Below are 8527 nucleotides of genomic sequence, written 5' to 3'. Positions count from 1 at the left end.
ATATATATATATATATATATATATATATATATATATATATATATATACATACATTTAAATTCCACTGAAGTTATTATAAATGCACAATTGGGTGCTAAGATTCATAAACTCTCTATTAAGTTTATTTTCAAATCAAATTTTATATAATTTTTTAAAATATTCTTATTGAAATTACAAATGCCTCTCTGACATTTCTCTATCTGTATTTTATTGGCTTTGGGGAAAATAATTATTTTAACCAAGATTACTCATCACAAGAGCCAAATGAAATTGCCTCATACAGATATTTTCCTACACTGATGAAGGATAAAATAACCCACAATCTCCTATTTGTTCCTGGAGTTAGCAGAAAAAGTCATACAGATTTATAGTGGTAGAAATGATATATGAAAGTAAGTGCTTCAAGAGTCACACCGGCACAGGTGATATTTTCACTCCCTGCCTTTACTCACTGTACTACAGACACAGTCATGGCCCGTAGCGCCCCAGGAACTGAGGCAGCAACCACGGCACTGCCGTTTATAGAGCGCTATTGGAGGCAGACTTGACACTACAGAGCTTCTGATATTTAACGATCTGAGCAGCTAGTTAGCTACATGCCAGTTTTCAAGTGAAGAACCCGAAGGCTAGAGTGTTTGCTTGGATTCCAATGTGAAGGAGCAGTGACAAATTTGGTCAGGGTCCTTCTTTCTCACTCTCTCCAGAAAGCCCAACTAGTGTTTGACACACAACAGGCAGGCTGTGACAAAGAAACACTACACAAGGCAAGATTTCAGCTATTCTCACCCGATACAGGTAACTGTTTCTGCAACATACAAAGTGTCAATTTCAGTGAAAAGTGATCGTGTGTGTGTGTGTATGTGTGTGTGTGTGTGTGTGTGTGTGTGTTTCAGCCCACACAATTCCACAGGCTGGAAGGTCTTTGGCAGGCCATACTTACAGACTCAATAGTAAGAAAGAGTTGATACTAGGCTATAAAAGCCACTAGTTAGTAAAAAGCCCCTTGCTTTTCCATTGAGGCTTCCAGCTCCTTAAAGACTACCCATCACAACACGGAGGATAACTACTTTACTCTGGCTTTACTGTTTCTAGAGCATCATTTTACAAAAATAACTAGACTAATTGTGCAAATATCTAGTCACCAGAACTCTCATGGCCTTGACCATAATGGTCCTTCAGTGAAAGCCCGATTACGGTAATCTTATTCAGTCACTGCTTTTACTTCAGTGATTTTTTTCAAATGACACCTTGATTTTTCACAATTGAACACACTCAATCCATGTGCTTTGACCTAACGTGATCCAATTCCCCTCGAGCTTGAGTTCCTGGCATTTCTTCCTTGTGAGTCTTATTGCTCTTAGTACTGTAAAGGCACAAAGATAAAGCTGAACTGTGTTTGCTCTGAAGTCCCACACTGGCTTCCCAGTTCACAAGACAAACACCCAATTTCTCCGTACTACCCTCCTCAGGCCTCTGTCCTCCAGCCTGAATCTGTTCTTATCTCTTTGCTCACACATATTTTAGCACATTGGTTCCCAGATCTTCTCCGCTTGGCAGGCTTTCTTCCCTCGCTGTTTTGCTACTCATAACCCTCTCAGCCTAAGCCTCTACCTGGGTAATCCCTGTATAAATTTTGTTCTAATTTCACATTCTCCACGAACTTACCATGAACCCAGTACTTACCCAGCTGCTTCTGCTTTCTATTAGTGTATAACAAATCACCACATTTAGGAGGAGAAGCATCACACACTTTATTTTCAGACAGTTTGTAAGTCAGATGCCCAAGGGGCTTAACGAAGCTCACCGCTTAGTACCACAATATATTCCCTCCTTTGAAATAGCTAATAGAGTTAACTCCTCCATATTTTTTTTTTCTGCAAGTGGATGAATGGAATGGAAACTGGAAAGAGTCAAGGAGACTTTATTTAATGGCATGAAGTTCTATGTTATGTTCTTATGAATAATCCCAAAATGCTTCAGAGCAGAAAGAAACAGATCAAAGAGCACAATACTGAGTTATAAGCTGTTCATTAAAACTAGTTTGCGGAGGCTGGGCAAGATGGCGGCTCCGGGAGGACTCTCATTCTGAGGAGCAGCACAGCAGGATCAGCACAGTGATCAGCAATCAGAACTCTTGGCCATAAAACACAAGTGATTGTGTTTCACAGCTTAGAGGATACCCCATGGTAGGGGATTCAATCAGCTTTAACTCACCCTGCTAAACCTCGGAAGAGATCCCGGTTCCGCCAGGCGCTTGGTCGCCAGCCCAGAGCTACACTCCAGCGCGATCTGGCCATGGTCCCAGACTGTGGGCCCACAGCACCATAGACTGGATTTCCCAGTTGAGAGATAACCCCACGGAGCAGGAAACAATTGGGACCGACCCCAGGTTACCCAGACATCCCCTGGAAAAGACTCGGGTTCCGCGGGTGCCCAAGGAGTTAGCCCGGACCCAGAGCTGGGACAAAGGCACCTGCACAGAGCCCTGTCTGCGCACCTGATTCGCCGCCTCAGATAGAACTGTGGGCACCAGGGCACCAGAGCACCAGACTGCATGTCTCTGGCAGGAGGAAACCCCCAGAGGAGGGGGTCAGCAGCTCTAACACTTAGGACACCCAGCACCAAAACACTTCCTGGACTCACGCAGACTCTAGTGCAGGCAGGAGGACTGTGCTCTGCCTCCATTGTTGAGTTCCCTGGGGCACAGGGACACACAGCTGCATCCTCGGACCTGCAGGAGCCAGAGAGCCATTACAGCAGCCCTCAGATACTGTGCCAGGGATCGGCCAGTTGTCCCTGGCTAGACTGTCAAAACTGTGGGAATCCCTGGTCCTTCAGGGGGGCTGCACCCACAGCATCTGGACCAGAGCTGTGCCTGCAGCCGCCATCCCAGACAGAGACATACAGCTTCTGGTCCAGAGTTAGGAACCCAGCCTCCAGACCAGAGCAGTGACCCCAGGCGCCAACTCAACCTAGGTGCACATTCTCCAGGTCCAGAGCCGAGCAATCAGCCTCTGGCCCAGAGACTTGCTGAGTGCACCTCCCACTTTCCCGGACAGAACTGTGCGCCCCAGGATAACAGACTGAGTTTCCCTGTTGGGAGAAAACCCCACAGCTAGGGAATCAGCAGGTTCTTCAAGAGGACTGTACATGGAAATTTAGTGAGCAGCAGCACACTAAATTTATAACAAGAAACCCAGCAGTGGGGCAGCTGTCTTGAGAAATTCTATGGGTAAGAGGAGATCCCCCCCTGCCTAACATAGACCACAGCTACTACTCAGGGCTATAAACCTGAGGTGAGCAGTGGCAACTCCTGAGAAACACTGGCCATACAGTGACCATAACCAAAAAGCAGAGAAGGACTCCTTCAGGAAAAACCATCATCCGGCCAAGGGGATACTCCCTACCTCAGGACTCCAGGAAGCACAGAAACTAACAGCCAACACCTAAGTCAGCCCAATGGGTAGAGGTCAGCGTAAAGGCTCAACCAACAAAAGACAGAGCAAAATGGCATCTCCAGAACCCAGCCATCCAGGGGTGAACAGCCCTGAACAATGCAGCATAATAGAAAATCAAGAAGATGACCTTACATCTATGTTGATGAAGAGAATAATAGAGGAAACAAATAAAATACGTAAAGAATTAGAGGAAGATAAAACCAAACAGATCATGGCTATCCATAAAGAAATGGAGGAAGATAAAGACAAGCAGATTAGGGCCATCTGTGAAGAAATACGGGAAGATGCAGCCAAACAGCTTGTGGCCTTCAGAGAAGAAATAATTAAATCACTGAAAGAAATAAAAGAGACAGAGTTGAAGGAACTAAAAGAAAAAGAGGAAAATACAATCAGACAGGTGAAGGAAGTAAACAAAACAACTCAAGACCTGAAGATAGAACTAGAAAAATTAAAGAAAACACAAATGGAGGAAATAATGGAGAGGAAGAATTTAGGGAAGAAAACAGGAACTACAGAGGTAAGCATAACCAACAGAATACAAGAAATGGAAGAAAGAATCTCAGGTGTAGAAGATACAATGGAAGAAATCGATGTATCTGTCAAAGAAAATGTTAAATCCAAAAAATTCCTGACACAGACCGTCCAAGAAATCCAAGACAATATGAAAAGACAAAACCTAAGAATAATAGGAATAGAGGAAAAAGAAGACTCCCTTCTCCAAGGCCCAGAAAATATTTTCAACAAAATCATTGAAGAAAATTTCCCCAAGTTAAAGGAGAAGCCAATAAGGATACATGAGGCCTACAGAACACCCAACAAATTTGACCAGAAAAGAAAATCCTCCCACCACATAATAATCAAAACAGTAAGTATACAGAACAAAGAAAAAGTACTAAAAGCTGCAAGGGAAAAAGGCCAAATAACATATAACGGCAAACCCATTAGAATCACACCTGACTTTTCAACAGAAACTATGAAAGCCAGAAGGGCCTGGACAGATATCATGCAGACCCTAAGAGAACACCGATGTCAACCCAGGCTACTATACCCTGCAAAACTCTCAGTCCTCTTAGACAGAGAAAACAAGATATTCAATAACAAAAACAAATTTCAACAATACCTACACACAAATCCAGCATTACAGAAGATACTGGAAGGGAAAATAAAACCCAAGAAAATTAGCTTCTGTCAAGAAAACACAGGAAATAATTAACCTTACTACAACAAAACAAAAAGCAACCAAGCACACAACCTTATGAACACAGCCAATATCAAAATCAAAGGATCTAACAGCCACTGGTCATTAATCTCTCTCAACATCAATGGACTCAAGTCTCCAGTAAAAAGACATAGATTAACAGAATGGATACGTAAACAAAACCCAGCAATCTGTTGCATACAAGAAACACACCTAAGACACAAAGATAGACATTACCTGAGGGTAAAAGGTTGGAAGACAACTTTCCAAGCAAATGGACCCAAGAAACAAGCAGGAGTAGCCATTCTAATATCTGATAAAATAGACTTTCAACCAAAATTAATAAAAAGAGATGAGGAAGGACACTTCATACTCATCAAGGGAAAATTCCACCAGGAAGACATCACAATCCTGAACATCTATGCCCCAAATACAAGAGCACCCACATTTGTAAAAGAAACATTGATAAAATTTAAACCACAAATAGATCCCCACACATTAATAGTGGGAGACTTCAACACCCCACTCTCAACAAAGGACAGGTCAACAAAACAGGAATTAAACAAAGAAACAAGATCTCTGACAGAGGTCATGAATCAAATGGACCTCACAGACATTTACAGAACTTTACACCCAAACACAAAAGAATTTACCTTCTTCTCAGCACCTCATGGAACCTTCTCCAAAATAGACCATATAGTTGGTCACAAAGCAAACCTCAACAGATACAAGAAGACTGAAATAATCCCTTGTATCCTGTCTGATCGCCATGGAATAAAGCTGGACTTCAACAACAACAGAAATAGCAAAAAGCCTACACACACATGGAAACTGAACAACTTGTTACTAAATGACAGCTGGGTCAGGGAAGAAATAAAGAAAGAAATTAAAGCCTTTCTAGAACTCAATGAAAATGAAGACACAACATACCCAAACTTGTGGGACACAATGAAAGCAGTGCTAAGAGGAAAGTTCATAGCACTAAGTGCCTTCAAGAAGAAATTCGACACAATTCAAGCAAGCAATTGAATGATGAGAGAGAGATTAATGACCAGTGGCAGTTAGTTCCTTTGATTTTGATATTGGCTGTGTTCATAAGGTTGTGTGCTTGGTTGCTTTTTGTTTTGTTGTAGTAAGGTTAATGGCCCACTTAAAAACCCTAGAAAAAGAAGAAGCAGACACACCAAAAAGGAGTAGACGGCTGGAAATAATCAAACTCAGGGCTGAAATCAATCAATTAGAAACAAATAAAACAATTCAAAGAATCAAAGAAACCAAGAACTGTTTCTTTGAGAAAATCAACAAGATTGACAAACCCTTAGCCAAGCTAACTAAAAGGCAGAGAGACACCACCCAAAACAACAAAATCAGAAATGAAAAGGGGGACATAACTACAGACACTGAGGAAATCCAAACAATCATTAGGACTTACTTCAAAAGTCTATACTCAACAAAATTTGAAAATCTAAATGAAATGGACAATTTTCTTGATCGATTTGACTCACCAAAGCTGAATCAGGACCAGGTAAATCAATTAAATAGTCCTATATCCCCCAAAGAAATAGAAGCAGTCATCAAAAGTCTCCCATCCAAAAAAAGCCCAGGACCGGATGGCTTCAGCGCAGAATTCTACCAGACCTTCAAAGAAGAGCTAACTCCAATTCTCTTCAAACTATTCCACAAAATAGAAACAGAAGGAACATTACCAAACTCATTCTATGAAGCCACAATCACCTTGGTACCTAAACCTCACAAAGACTCAACAAAGAAAGAGAATTTCAGGCCAATCTCCCTTATGAACATTGATGCAAAAATACTTAACAAAATACTTGCAAACCGGATTCAAGAACACTTCAAAGATATTATCCACTATGACCAAGTAGGCTTCATCCCAGGTATGCAGGGGTGGTTTAATATACGGAAATCCATCAATGTGATCCACCATATTAATAAACTGAAAGAAAAAAAACACATGATAGTCTCCCTAGATGCTGAAAAAGCATTTGACAAAATCCAACATCCATTCATGTTTTAAGTACTGGAGAGATCAGGGATACAAGACACATATCTAAACATAGTAAAGGTGATATACAGCAAGCCTATAGCCAACATCAAACTGAACAGAGAGAAACTTAAAGCAATCCCAGGGACAAGACAAGGCTGCCCACTCTCTCCATATTTCTTCAACATAGTGCTGGAAGTCCTTGCTAGAGCAGTAAGACAGTCGAAGGAGATCAAGGGGATACAGATGGGAAAGTAATAAGTCAAATTATCACTATTTGCAGATGATATGATAGTATATATGAGTGACTCCAAAAACTCTACCAGGGAACTCCTACAGCTGATAAACACCTTCAGCAAAGTGGCCAGATACAAAATTATTTCCAAAAAAAAAAAAAAAAATCAGTAGCACTCCTGTATACAAAAGTCAAAAGGGCTGAGAAAGAAATTAGAGAAACAACACCATTCACAATAGCCAAAAATGACATAAAGTACCTTGGTGTAACCCTAACCAAGCAAGTCAAAGACTTGTATGAAAAAAATTTCAAGTCTCTGAAGAAAGAATTAGAAGAAGATATGAGAAGATGGAAAGATCTCCCATGCTCATGGCTTGGCAGGATCAACATAGTAAAAATGGCCATCTTACCAAAAGCAATCTACAGATTTAATGCAATTCCCATCAAATTGCTAACACAATTCTTTACAGACCTGGAAAGAAAAATTCTCAACTTCGTATGGAATAACAAGAAACCGAGAATTGCTAAAACAATCCTCTACAATAAAAGATCTTCTGGAGGTATCTCCATCCCTGATCTCAAACTGTACTATAGAGCAACAGTTATAAAAACTGCATGGTACTGGCATAGAAACAGAATGGTGGATCAATGGAATCGAACAGAAGACCCAGAAATAAACCCACACACTTATGGACACCTGGTTTTTGACAAAGATGCCAAAACCATACAATGGAAAAAAGATAGCATCTTCAACAAATGGTGCTGGTCCAACTGGATGTCTACATGTAGAAAAATGAAAATAGATCCATACTTATCACCCTGCACAAAACTGAAGTCCAAGTGGATCAAAGACCTCAACATAAAACCAGACACATCAAATCGGCTAGAAAAAAAAGTGGGGAATACCCTAGAACTCACTGGTACAGGAGAAAACTTCCTGAACAGAACACCAACAGCACAGGCTCTAAGAGCAACAATCAATAAATGGAACCTCATGAAATTGAAAAGCTTCTGTAAAGCAAAGGACACCGTCATCAAAACAAAGCGACTGCCTACAGATTGGGAAAGAATCATCACCAACCCTTTATCTGACAGAGGACTCATATCCAATATATATAAAGAACTAAACAAGCTGAAAAGCAATAAACCAAGTAATCCACTTAAAAAATGGGGAACAGAGCTAAAGAGAGAATTCTCTGTAGAGGAATATCGAATGGCAGAGAAGCACTTAAAGAAATGCTCAACCTCATTAGCCATTAGGGAAATGCAAATCAAAACAACCCTGAGATTTCACCTTACACCCATCAGAATGGCCAAGATGAAAAACTCAAGGGACAACACATGCTGGAGAGGTTGTGGAGAAAGGGGAACCCTTCTCTGCTGCTGGTGGGAATGTAAACTGGTACAACCACTCTGGAAATCAATCTGGTGCTTTCTCAGACAACTAGGAATAGCGCTTCCTCAAGATCCAGCCATACCACTCCTAGGCATATACCCAAAAGAGGCGCAAGTACACAACAAGGACATTTGTTCAACCATGTTTGTAGCAGCTTTATTTGTAATAGCCAGAAGCTGGAAACAACCCAGATGCCCCTCAACTGAAGAATGGATGCAGAAACTGTGGTACATCTATA

The sequence above is a fragment of the Psammomys obesus genome, unplaced genomic scaffold (genome assembly GCF_907164565.1).
Source record: "Psammomys obesus unplaced genomic scaffold, mPsaObe1.curated_primary_1811, whole genome shotgun sequence".
In the NCBI taxonomy this organism is placed as follows: Eukaryota; Metazoa; Chordata; class Mammalia; order Rodentia; family Muridae; genus Psammomys; species Psammomys obesus.
The sequence above is the reverse complement of the archived record's forward strand: the minus strand, read 5'-3'. Positions refer to the sequence as shown.